The sequence below is a fragment of the Myotis davidii genome, unplaced genomic scaffold, assembly GCF_000327345.1.
Source record: "Myotis davidii unplaced genomic scaffold, ASM32734v1 scaffold327, whole genome shotgun sequence".
NCBI lineage: Eukaryota > Metazoa > Chordata > Mammalia > Chiroptera > Vespertilionidae > Myotis > Myotis davidii.
In genome coordinates, this window is record NW_006298628.1 from 3,525,871 (window position 1) to 3,538,621 (window position 12,751).

The 12,751-nt window shown below is 43.1% G+C and overlaps 1 long non-coding RNA gene across 5 annotated transcripts in view; it reads left to right on the plus strand.

The window, feature by feature from the left end:
• The window catches only part of LOC102762210, a 19,440-nt gene that overhangs the window by 345 nt on the left and 6,344 nt on the right, over positions 1–12,751 (plus strand). For 2 of the 5 annotated variants that reach the window (XR_001515657.1, XR_001515655.1), the window contains exons 1-3: positions 7–362; positions 4,694–4,789; positions 9,156–9,246. This is a non-coding gene — a long non-coding RNA (uncharacterized LOC102762210). Of the gene's footprint in view, positions 1–6; positions 363–4,226; positions 4,367–4,693; positions 4,790–9,155; positions 9,312–12,751 lie in introns of those variants that run through there. The other 3 variants (XR_001515656.1, XR_001515654.1, XR_436211.2) reach the window with 3 other exon arrangements.

Sequence of the window (12,751 nt, forward strand, 5' to 3'; positions counted from 1 at the left end):
CCCGGGAAGGGGCGGAGCCGCGTCCGGGCTGCGGTTGGGGAAGCGCCGTCCCTCGGAGGGGCGTGTTGAGGGTTTCGCGGGCTTGAGCGGGGGATTGGGGGGGAGAAGGGGGCGTTAAAGGCTTGCACCGCGCCCACAGGAAGCTGCTTTAATGGCTGGGCTTCCTTGGCAGCGGGCTCGCGACAGGGCAGGACCTTGAAGACCACGCGGTTCAACTTCCAGTTTGCAGATGTGGGAACGGAAGCCCAGAGAGGGTATGCCACCGGTGCAAGGTTACACAGCTGCTTAGTGGCCTGCTCGGGACTGGACTCCCGCGCTCCGGACTGCCCTTGGCCTTGCACTCAGCTTCCCCCTTCGAGGAGGTGAATACTAATCATCACTTCCCTTAGACCTATTTATAGGATTTGAGGCCGGTGCTGTTACAAGCTCTAACTCACATGGGGTGGGTATTCGAATTCCTCTTAGATCTCCACCCACATGGACCAGGTACTTAAAGGAATAGAAATGTTTCATCCTGTGAAGGTGCAGAAAGAATCGTGTACAGGTGTAAAGCATCGTGGTTCTTAGCTTTTTTTTTTTTTTTCACCATACTGCTTTAGGGTTAATTGGATGCAGGCAAGCTCTGGAAGGAACTAATAATGAAAGTCTTCCTTAGTAAAAGGCACATAAAGGAAATGTGCAGTTTTTGTTTTGTTTTTTTACTTCCCCTGATACTGTTACATGGGCTGCACGTGAAGAATTGTCTGAATGGTTACATTTTCACCATACTGCTTTAGGGTTAATTGGATGCAGGCAGTTTATAGAACTCTTGATCATGAGCTTGAACTTGTGGAATAAATTGCTCTACTCTAGCCATACTGAGGAAACTAGGAGGAACTCTGTCCTCACTGAGGTTCCATCTACTAATTAGGAAAGGTGGGCCAGCTACCTTTAATCAGTAAAAGAGGAAGGAAAGTTCTCTGCTAGAGATAATCATTGCCCTTCTGAAGCAGAACTGGATCACCTTCCTCACCCGGTGCTGTGACTAGATTTCCGATGGCTTAGCAGTTCTAACCCCAGCCTTTTGCTTCATCTGTTAACTGAGGAAGGACTACCCTCTGTGTGTAACTTGGTTAGTAATCAGTGAAGGTTTAGGGAGGTGACGCCCATGAAAGTCTTTGAATTGGCCTTATGTAGATTACCCAGACGCCAAGTGATCCACAATTTTGTCTCCAAGACAACTTTCTCCTGCACCCCTCGCCGCGGTTTGCCGAGACGCCTCCTCTGCTCAACATCAGTCGTGATAATACCAGTGAAGGCAAATGGATTTTTAAAGTAGCTGGAATAATACGCTGGGGAGATAAATGTTTTGCAGCAAAGTTCCAGTCAAACATAAGATCCGAGAGAAATAATTTTAGTTCAGTTGAAGTTACTGATGCTGCTGTCCAGTCCCTGTCTAAATCACACACTCCTGCATTCAGCAGGTGCTAGGAGGCACCACAGTGAGTGAGTGCACACACTCTAGGAACTGACTACCTGGGTTCATCCTAGCCCATCCCTGCCACTTCCCAGCTGTGTGACTTAGTTTGCTTATATATAAAATGCTAATTTACCTACCTCAAAAGGCTTCTGGGAGTTCTTATGTGAGTTAATAGATGTTAAGTGCTAAGGACACAGCCTGGCATGTTACATATGTTACATACACATTGGCTATTATCTATTTAGCATGTATTTTGGACTAAGCAAGTAGTTCTTGGTCCCTGGCCGATTAGAGAAGCTAATCTCACAAATAAATGTCAAAGTGACAGATACCAAGGAATGCTACAGTCAGGGGACTCAAGAAAAACTTAGCTGAGAAAGGGAAGAGAGTTATTCAGGTGGAGCAGAAAGGAACAGTATGTACAAAGGCCGAGGTAGGAGAGTGCTTGGAGATTATAAGGAACTGCAAGAAGGCGGGGCCTCTAAAGCCGAACAAGGGGTTGAGGTAAAGCTAGGGTGTTGAATAGGGAAAAGGCCACGTGAAACCTTGCATGCCACTCAAGTGATTTTGTCTATATCCTAAGAGCAAAGAGCAGCTGTTGAAAGGTTTTAAGGATAGTGGTTGCCCTAGCGGCCCAGTGGTCGGCATACTGCGGCTCGCGAGCCACATGCGTCTCTTTGGCCCCCTGAGTGTGGCTCTTCCACAAAATACCGACTTCTGCGCATGGGCCACGAAGTTTCAATCGCACTGTACATGCGCAACCGCACGTGGTATTTTGTGGAAGAGCTACACTCAAGGGGCCAAAGAGCCACATGTGGCTTGTGAGCCACAGTTTGCCGACCATGGCCCTCGCCGGTTTGGCTCAGTCGATAGAGCGCCGGCCTATGGACTGAAGGGTCCCAGGTTTGATTCCTGTCGAGGGCATATGTAGGAGTGTGCAGAAGGCAGCCAATTAATGATTCTCATCATTGCTGTTTCTATCTCTCCCTCTCCCTCCCTGAAATCAATAAAAATGTATTTTAAAAAAAGGATAGTGGTTGTAATATGAAGATTAGCCTGGAAAGGGGGAAGAGTAGATGCAGGGAGACCATTTAGGAGGCCATTGTAATAATCCAGATCAGAAATGATTCTTGTAGAAAGGAGAAGGGTAGGAAGAATAGTGGAAATAGATGTCAGAGTTAATTGAACTCGGTGACTGGAAGAAGAGGGAAGTGCACTGGTACCTATTACGATGCTATTTGCAGTATCTCCCAAGTGGAAGGAATCAGAGACTATTGTTTAGCAGAGTGAGGAGAGGTACGTAGGAGGCTTCAAGTTGTATTTCTTTTTCTTTTTTAAAAAATATATTTTTATTAATTTCAGGGAGGAAGGGAGAGGGAGATAGAAACATCAATGATGAGAGAATCATTGATCAGCTTCCTCCTTCACGCCCCGTACTGGGGATTGAGCCCACAACCCGGGCCTGTGCCCTCATGGGGAATCGAACCGTGACCTCCTGGTTCATAGATTGACACTCAACCAGAGTCACACCAGATAGGCTCAAATTGCATCTCTTAACCTCTCTATGGAGTACGTGGATTTTGATATGTTATTCTCTAACTTTTTGAATGTCAGGAATATTCATGTCTGGTGAACAAAAACTATGAAATTAAGAAAGAGAAAAACTGAGTTTCACTCTTTTTTAAAAAATATATTCTATTGATTTTTTACAGAGAGGAAGGGAGAAGGATAGAGAGTTAGAAACATCGATGAGAGAGAAACATTGATCAGCTGCCTCCTGAACAGCCCCAACTGGGGTTGTGCCCACAACCAAGGTACATGCCCTTGACCTTCAGTCCACAGGCTGATGCTCTATCCACTGAGCCAAACCGGTAAGGGCCTGAGTTCCACTCTTACTCTGCTACTTCCTGCTGTATGATTCTGAGCAAGTTCCTTAACCTTTTGGGTCTGGATCTGTGAAACAGGTTGCCTGAGCAAAACCGGGAGCCTCTCTGAGGTGCTTGGTGCAAGTGTCTTGTGCCAGGAGGTGCTCCCAGTATGTTCGTGAATTCATGAGATCAGCTGCGTTTCCCCTCCCAGGGTGATGTCCCCGACCACGCCCCTCCAGGGGGAAGACTAAACCTGAGGCTGTTTCTTCCTGAGCAAGGCTGACCTCCTGGGCCTCATTCGTGATTATGAAGAATGGGAGGTGACTATGACATTTGGAGGACCGAGTGCGAGAGAGAACATGCACAGAATGCTCTTCGTCTTCACCTCCCACAAGCAGAAAGACCATTATTGTAAAAGAATCCTCTAGTTTTCCTGTCTCTTCCCTTTGCTCACTAAGCTCTAGCCTTTCTGTTCCTTGGACACTCCGTGATTTGTGAGTCTGAGGACATTGGTATTTGCTGTTTCTCCCGTTATTCCTATCTCAGATTCAGATGTCACTTTGTAAGGCCTTTCCTGACCAACCTATCTAAGGTAATTCCCACAGCTACTCCACGACAGGACCCTATTTGATTATCTGCAAAGCATCTCTCAATACTTGAAATTATCTTTTTTCTTTTTTTTTGCTGTCTCCCCATAGCTGAATGTAAGTTCCATGAGAGCAAGGATCTTGTCTGTGTTATTTGGTGCTTAAAATTGTGCCTCACACATAGTAGGTGCTCACATATTTGTTAAATGGAAGAAGTATATATAACTAAGCTTGCAGCACGTCCTCGTGACCAGTGAGAAGTGACCATCTAGCTTTGTTGGAGGCACTTTATAACTTCGCCCTCTTTCCCAGTGTTCCCCTTGGACCTGTGGTCCAGTCTGTCCAGCCAGATCATATCCCCCACCTGGAGTTTCCTCCTTTCCTCTGTCTAAAGGAATGGATTCTTGCCTGGCCAGTGTGGCTCAGTGGTTGAGTGTCAACCTATGAATCAGGTGGTCACGGTTCGATTTCCAGTCAGGGCACATGCCCGGGTTGTGGGCTCGATCCCCAGGGGGAGGGGTGTGCAGGAGGCAGCCAATCAGTGATTCTCTCTCATCACTGATGTTTCTATCTCTCCCTTTCCCTTTCTCTCTCTGAAATCAATAAAAAAAATTTTTTTTAGAGTACTCTTGTTAATTTGCTCGTTCAACTACAATAGCTTACTGTTTCCCTCACCCTCTAGGGCATTTCAAATATGACATGGGAATGATCAATAAACAGGTAGTTATTACTTGATCAGAAGAAAATGTTTAATTATTATTATTACTATTTTAATCCAGGAAACGGGACAGGGAGAATGTTTGAAGAAGGATGTAAGGGCCGGGACCCTGAGCACCGGCACAACCACACCTCTATGAACGATTTTCCGAACTCAGGTGATGATTCTTTCTATCGTATCCTCCCCAAAGCAGAAAGGGACTCCGTATGGGAGCACAGATAGAAGGAAGGGGGGAATAGTGTCAGAGTATAGAGATAAAAGCTTCCTGAATTCTAAGCTAGCAGGGCCTCTGAGAGAGGTGAGGGAGGTGGAGCAAATTATTTAATGAGTCTTACTCCTGCCCCTCCCGTGTTTACCAAAGAGCTTGGAGACAGACCAGGCACCCTGAGCCACTTTCTCCTTTCATTTATTCAGTCCTCTTTTATCCTCTCTCTTTGTTCTTTTTATGATTATCAAAGTAATACATGCTGCTCACTGGCAAAGTTTTGAAAAGCATCAAGAGTTAAGCAGAAATCACCTGTAATGCCAAATTATATCCACCATTAAAGTAATTGGTATATTTTTCCCAACAAAGTTCAAATTTAAATGAAAGCCAAGGTATTACCTTGTAACATTTTTGTCATCCCTCCTCAAAATGTACTTTTAAGAATGTTAAATTGGTTCAACTCTATCCAGTTGCATTAAGAAATAGGATGAACTAAACATTTGAACTGGCTCTGGAAGGCATTTCACACAGAGCAATGCAGAAAAAAGCCTTTTAACTTTGGCTTAACCTTTTTTTAAAAAGTGCCAATAGAATAAACTAAAATGGGAAAGTTATTGAAGTATGCCCACTGGGTCACCACACCTGAAGCTCCCGAAGGCCCGTTTTCCTGGCCAGGGGTAGCCGGGAATCCTCTATTCAGGCCAGGGCTCTTCTCTATTTCAGTTCTTTTTTTCTTTATTTAACTGAATACGTACTCAGTTTCCATTATCTGCTTTGTCATTTTGGGGAAAACCCAGCTCTTCTTGTATGTCCCCATTATTCTCACACCTTCTACACTCAACACCTCTGACACCAGAATGTGTGGGGTTTTCCCCCATCAAACAATTCACCCAGGTGGGTGTCCAAATTTTAATCAATTCTGACACTACTTGGAAATAGCCTCAGATTCCACAGGTTAAGGGCTCAATCCCCTGAGACTGCCCCCCACTTCAGATGCACATCACAAGTAGTAGGCCCCCAGGTTACCCCCAACCTCTGTCTGACTTGGCTACAAATGAGATGTCCCTTTGACCCCTTCCTTGGGTTCTGCTACAGCGGCTCACAGAACTCAGGGAAGCAGTTACCTACATTTACCAGGTTATTAAAGATATAAAAGATACAGATGATCAGTCAGGTGAAGAGTTACTGAGGGTGAGATCTGGGATGGTCCCTAGCACAGGAGCTTCTGTCCCTGTGAAGTTGGGGTGCACCATCCTCCCAGCTCATGGCTGTGTTCATCCACGGGAAGCTCCCCGAACTCCCTGCTATTGGAATTTTTATGGGCTCTTCCTCTTGTAGGCATGAGCAGTTATTAACTCATTTTCCAGGCCCTCTCTCTAGAGAAGTTGGATGTGGCAGGCCGAAAATTTCAGCTTCTAACTATGGCTTGGTCTTGCTGGTTGGTGACCAGCCCACATCCACTACCCCTGAAGTCGCCTCAGAACAGAGCATGCTCCTCGTGCTCTTATTATATGGAATGTACAAGGGTTTTAGGAGCCCTGTGTCCGCGATGGAGTCAAAGACCAAATATTAGCTCTTGCCTGTTTGGCTCAGCGGGTAGAGTGTCAGCTTGCGGACTGAAGGGTCCCCGGTTCAATTCCAGTCAAGGGCACATGCCCAAGCTGTGGGCTCGGTCCCTAGTAGGGGGCATGCAGAAGGCAGCCAATCAATGATTTTCTCTCCTCATTGATGTTTTTCCCTTCCTTCCTCTCTGAAATTTAAAAACAAAACAAAACAAAAAAACACCAAATGTTACATCGAGAGAGGCCCCTAGTGTTCTCACCACTTAGGAAACAGGGTTTTAGGAGCTCTGTGCTAGGAACTGAGGACAGACACTAATATATATTTTTTTCTGTTATTTCACATCTGTGTGCACACACATCTTTTATCCCCATAGACTATAACTCAGGGTTTCTCAACCTTGGTGCTATTGATATTTTGGACCAAATAATTTGTTTTGGGGCCCTGTCTTGTACATTGCAGGATTCTTTTTAGCAACATCCCTGGCTTCTACCCACTAGGTGCCAGTAGCAAACCCCTCTCCTGACAATAAAAAAAATGTTTCCAGATCACCCTGGCTGGTGTGGGTCAGTGGTAAAGCATCAGCCCAAGCACAGGAGGGTCTCAGGTTTGATTTTTAATCAAGGCACATGCGGGAGGCAACCAATCAGTGTGTCTCTCACATTGATGTTTTTCTCTCCCCCACTCTCTCTCAAAATCAATGGAAAAAAATATCCTCCAGTGAGGATTAATCAGAAAAGAAGCAGATGAGAACCACTGCAATAGCGCCTTAAAGTCAGAGGCCTTGTCTTATAAATTCTGTATCCCCTAAAATGCATAGCACATACTGAGCATTTTTGTTGTCCAAACAGTATCGTTGCCTCATGAAAATCATTGCTATTATTTGTAAACCTCACGCTCTTTGTACTGTTCTAAGCTCTTTACATTTATAAACTCATTTAATCCTCACAACAACTCTATGAGATAGGTACTATTTTTGTGCCCTTTTTAGAGTCAAGAAGCTAAAGTTCAAAGAGGTTAGGTTAGTTGCTCCAGTCACCTCACTGGGGAGTAACACTGGGATTTGAGCCCTAACCAGGCAGTCCAGCTGCAGAATCTGGGCTCAACCATCTTGCCATCTACTACTTTTAAATACAAAGAACAAAACTCAATTTGTAAAATAAGTCAGACATTCTCCATTGGTCTACAGAATTTGCATAGGCAAACACGTGGTAAAAAATAAAATTTCCTTTTTGACAGAATAGAGCAAAGCATTTTGCAAAAATCTGAATTGTTTCAGTGGATGCATCATAGTCTGTAAAACTAACATAACCAGTCCTTTATTGGGCATTTTGGTTGTTGCTAATATTGTATCTGAAACATTATAATCAATTGTTTATTGCATATAAGTTATACTTCAAAAAATGTATCAAACATGTAAGGATATAGTTTGATACATTTCGACAAATGTATAAACCCATGCTACCACCAACAATCAAGATGTAGAACAGAACATCTTAATCACTTTTGTTCCTTTCTGGAGTGGTGTACTAAAGCTGGCTAGTGTCCTGGTACCAGCTGGGAGAATCAGTTATGTACATTTCTCAAATCTGCATTTAGTGACATCACATTAGTAGCTCAAAATTGGCCAAGGTGGGAGTATTTACACCACAGAAATTGATCAAGTGTCACAAACCAGGGCTCTCCCGCCCTCCCCTTTTTTTGACCCCGTATAGTCTGCCTGCATCCCTTGCCCTAGGCCTTCACCATTCTATTGCTTGTGTAAAAAAAATTTTTTTAAATATATTTTTATTGATTTCTGAGAGGAAGGGAGAGGGAGAGAAACATCAATGATGAGAGAGAATCATTGATTGGCTGCCTCCTGCATGCCCCCTATTGGGGATGGAGCCCCCAACCCCGGCATGTGCCCTTGACTGGAATTGATCCCAGGACCCTTCAGTCCGCAGGCTGATGCTCTATTCACTGAGCCAAACTAGGTAGGGCTAAAAAAAAATTTTAAATAAAATATGATAACCACTAACTTCAAGGGGTTGGAAGATAAAATTAAATATCCTAAAAAAAAAAACCACCCTGAAAAATAGGCATTAAAATATTTTTTAAAGCTAGAGGTAGCCTAGGAGGTCTAACATTTAAGGAGAGTTCTAGAGAAATAGAAAATTGGAGGGAAGGCCATCATTGAAGGAATAATTCAAGAAATAATCTCAGACACAGCTACAGCCACGGTGGCTCAGTGGTTGAACATTGACCTATGAACCAGGAGGTCATGGTTTGATTCCCGGTCAAGGCACATGCCCTGGTTGTGGGCTTGATCCCAGTTGGGGGCGAGGGGTGTGTGTGCAGGAAGTAGCTGATCAATGATTCTCTCTCATCGTTGATGTTTCTATCCCTCTCCCTTCCTCTTCGAAATCAATAAAAACATTTGAAAAAAAGAAATCATCTCCAGAATGAGAGGCCCACATGATGGATGAAAAACCAATGAATTTCAGATCATTGAGTACATAGAGGAAAGTTACTAAAAATCTTCCAGAGAGAAAACACAGGTCACATGAAAAGGAGCAAAGGTCAGAGCGGTACCATGCTCCTCAGCCATACTGGAAGACAGTGGAGGAATGCTTTCAAATTATTACCTATAATTTTAGGAATTAGCCAAATTGTGAATTCAGTAAAGTAAGCACATTTTCAGATGTATGAAATCTTTTTTTTTTAAAGTATATGAAATCTTGAAAATTTTACTTCCTACCCATCTATCCTTTCTCAGGAAACTACTGGAGGATGTGGTGCACCAAAACGAGAGAATAAACTAAGAAGCAGGAAGACATGTGGTCCTAGAAACAGGATATTCAACATAGGTGAGAAATGACGAGAATCCCCAAGATGATGACAAAGGGAAATCCTAGGGTGACAGATGGTCAGGATTGGGGCAGGAGGACAGAAGGCACCAGAATGGATGTCCCCAAGAAATAAAATGAGATGAATAGACGGAAAATGTACACTTTTTTTAAAAATATATATTTTATTGAGTTTTTACAGAGAGGAAAGGAGAGCGATAGAGAGTTAGAAACATCGATGAGAGAGAAACATCAACCAGTGCCTCCTGCCCACTCCCCACCGGGGATGTGCCGGCAACCCAGGTACATGCCCTTGACTGGAATCGAACCTGGGACCTTTCAGTCCGCAGGCCGACGCTCTATCCACTGAGCCAAACCGGTTTCGGCGAAAATGTACACTTTTGGTGATAGTGGAGAATAAATTCATTATAGGGACATGGAAAACTAAACAAATAAAAACCAATTTGTTATTAGTAATTCTAAAAAATTGATTTTTTAATAAACTGAAAAAGAAAGAAAGCTTAATTATAGAAAACTAAGTCACTTGGCTGTGCATGGTCTTTATGGAGGCATAATTGTGTAAACAGTATATGGATGGATCTCCACTAATCCCAGCATCCTGGGCTTGCTCCTTGCAGTCTGCATTCCAGCCAGCAGGGGCTGGCTCCCTGTTCTAACTATTCTGGGTTTCTTTTGGTTAAACAGGAATTGATTTAATTGTGTTCTATTGGAAAATTAATACATTAAGGAATTAATTGTTGAATTAAAATATCAATAAGAAAAATGGGTCTAAGCTAAAGGCTGTGGACAAAACTACACACACACACTTTGTCCTCCCATTTTTGTACTGAACACCCGTAAAACATCGTCTGGAGCTTTAAACTTGTGTCTGCTAACTAATTTGAGAACTTGGATTTACCCAAACTGTATATACCCGACCTTCGTCCTCTTATGGGGAAGTTAAGTTGTGCATATTTGAATCTAGCATATGCTAGATTGACCCTTACCACCTTATCTTGCAAGTTTTTGGTGTTTTGTTTTTTTTCCTAGTTCCGTTTTCTTTTTATTCACTAGCCTGTACTCAGTTCAAGGGCAAGCTCTTTTTTTTTCCCCTCTGCAAGGTTCTGGCACCTAACACAGACAGACCTTGGCTCTCCTCTCCTCTCCTCCCCTCTCCTCCCCTCCCCTCCCCTCCTTTCTTTCTCTCATCTAAGATTTACTGAGTAACCACAGAAACCACAATTTGAGATGATGGCCCCATCTGATATTGCAGGGCACTCAGTTACTCACCCAGCACTGTCACATCTGTCTGCCTGACGCTGACACTGGTGTTTTTATCACCTCTTCCACCCTCCCATTTTGCAAAGAGGACCTGAGTTCCTAAGAGTGCCTTGCCCAAGGTCACACAGGTCAGTGTTGGAGCAGTATTCAGGCCTTCTTACACCCAATAATGCACATATACATTTGTATTTTTATATATTTATGTTTGTATACATGAAATATATTTTAATCCTCACCTGAGGATATGTTTTTATTGATTGTAGAGAGAGAGAAAGGTGGAGAAAGAGAGAAACATTGATGTGAGAGAGAAACATCAATCAGTTGCCTCCTGTATGCAGCCCACCTGGGGATTGAACCTGAAACCTAGGTATGTGCCCTGACCAGGAATTGAATCCACACCAATGCTCCAACCAACTGAGCCACCTGGTCAGGGCACATTTTTATGTCTTAATTAAAATTTAAAAAATTACCATTTTAACTGTTTTTAAGTATATAGTTCTAATGAACTATGTTAAGTATGTTCACATTATTGTGCAACAGATCTCTAGAACATTTTAATTTTTTTAAGTTATTTTTTAAAATAATTTTTATTTTTAAATTACACTTGACATACAATATATTAGCTTCAGGTGTACAACTCAGTGAATAGAAACCCACACAACTTATGATACTTAATAAATCCAATACCCATCCAGCACCATACATAGTCATTACCATATTATTGGCTATTTCAGAACTTTTTCATCTTGCAAAATTGAAAACTATATATATTAAACAACAACTCCCTGCCCGGCCTGTGTGGGTCAGTGGTTGAGCGTCGACCCATGAACCAAGAGGTCACCAATTCTCAGCCAGGGCACGTGTGGGGGTTGTGGGCTTGGTCCCCAGTGGGGGACGTGCAAGAGGCAGCCAATCAATGTTTCTGTTCTCTATCCCTCTCCCTTCCTCTCTCTCTCTAAAATAAATAATTAAAAAAAAACCTCCCCATTTCTCCCTCACCCCAGCCTCCGGCAACCTCCATTCTACTTCTGTTTCTATAAATTTGAATAGTCTAGGTATCTTACATAAGATAAATCAAAGAGTATGTCTTTTTGTGATTGCCTTATTTCACTGAGCATAATGTCCTCAAGGTTCATTCATGTTGTAGCATGTGTCAGAATTTCCTTCCATTTTAAGGCTGAATAACAGTCCATTGTACATATGTACCACGTTTTGTTTATCCATTCATTTGTCAGCGGACACGGGTTGCTTCCACCTTTTGACTATTGTGAATAATACTGCTGTGAGTAGGATCCTTGAGATCCTGCTTTCAGTTCCTTTGGGTATGTACCCGCAAGTGGGATTTAAATTCTCCATCTAATTCTAAAAATGAGCCCCTGTGGAGTGGTTGAATTGGTTGAGCGTTGGGCACCGAAAGATTGCCAGTTCAATTCCTGGTCAGAGCACATGCCTGGGTTGTTGGTTTGATCCCCAGTCCGGGAGCATATGGAAGGCAACCAATCGATTGATGTTTCTCTCTCCCTTCGTCTCTCTAAGCATGTCCTCAGGTGAGGATTTAAAAAATAATAATTCTAAAAATGTTTTGAGGCCACTATCCCAGCACCTTCATCAATATTTTTAAAATGTTTGGAATCTTGAATTAATGAATAAAGGGGCCAGAGTGGAACAGAGGCGACAATGGAAAGGAGTAACCTAACAGAAGTCTTCGCTGGAATAAATCTTTTCACCTTTACCCTTGAGAAGTAGCTGCAAACAGACTTAGATCCATCAGAGAAGGACTGAGTGGCCTTGTTTTCTCATCTACACAAAGGTCTCCTAACGTCCCAAAGTTACATCCAAACAGAGTAAGCCCTATCCATGTGAAAAGGTCACAAAGGAGGGGGCACAGTATTCACAAGATTTGGTCCACATGGGTAAAGGATACAAATTCAGGATATTCTAGGCCGGTCACGTGAACTTCACAAAGGATCTATCCAGGCAGAGTAGTGACTGTGGCATAATACGCTGGTCACCTCCAGGCATTTTTTTTTTTAATTTAAATTTTTTATTGTTTAAAGTATCACATAAGACTCCTTTCCCCCCCATTGACCTCTCCCCGGCCACCCCCACCCACTACCTCCAGACATTTTTAAAAGCCAGATCTGATTTTTCCTAAAGTTGGAAACCTGGATTTTCTGTGAAATATCTTGATTTTAAAAAACTGGATTTAGCCGATACCGGTTTGGCTCAGTCGATGGAGCGTCTC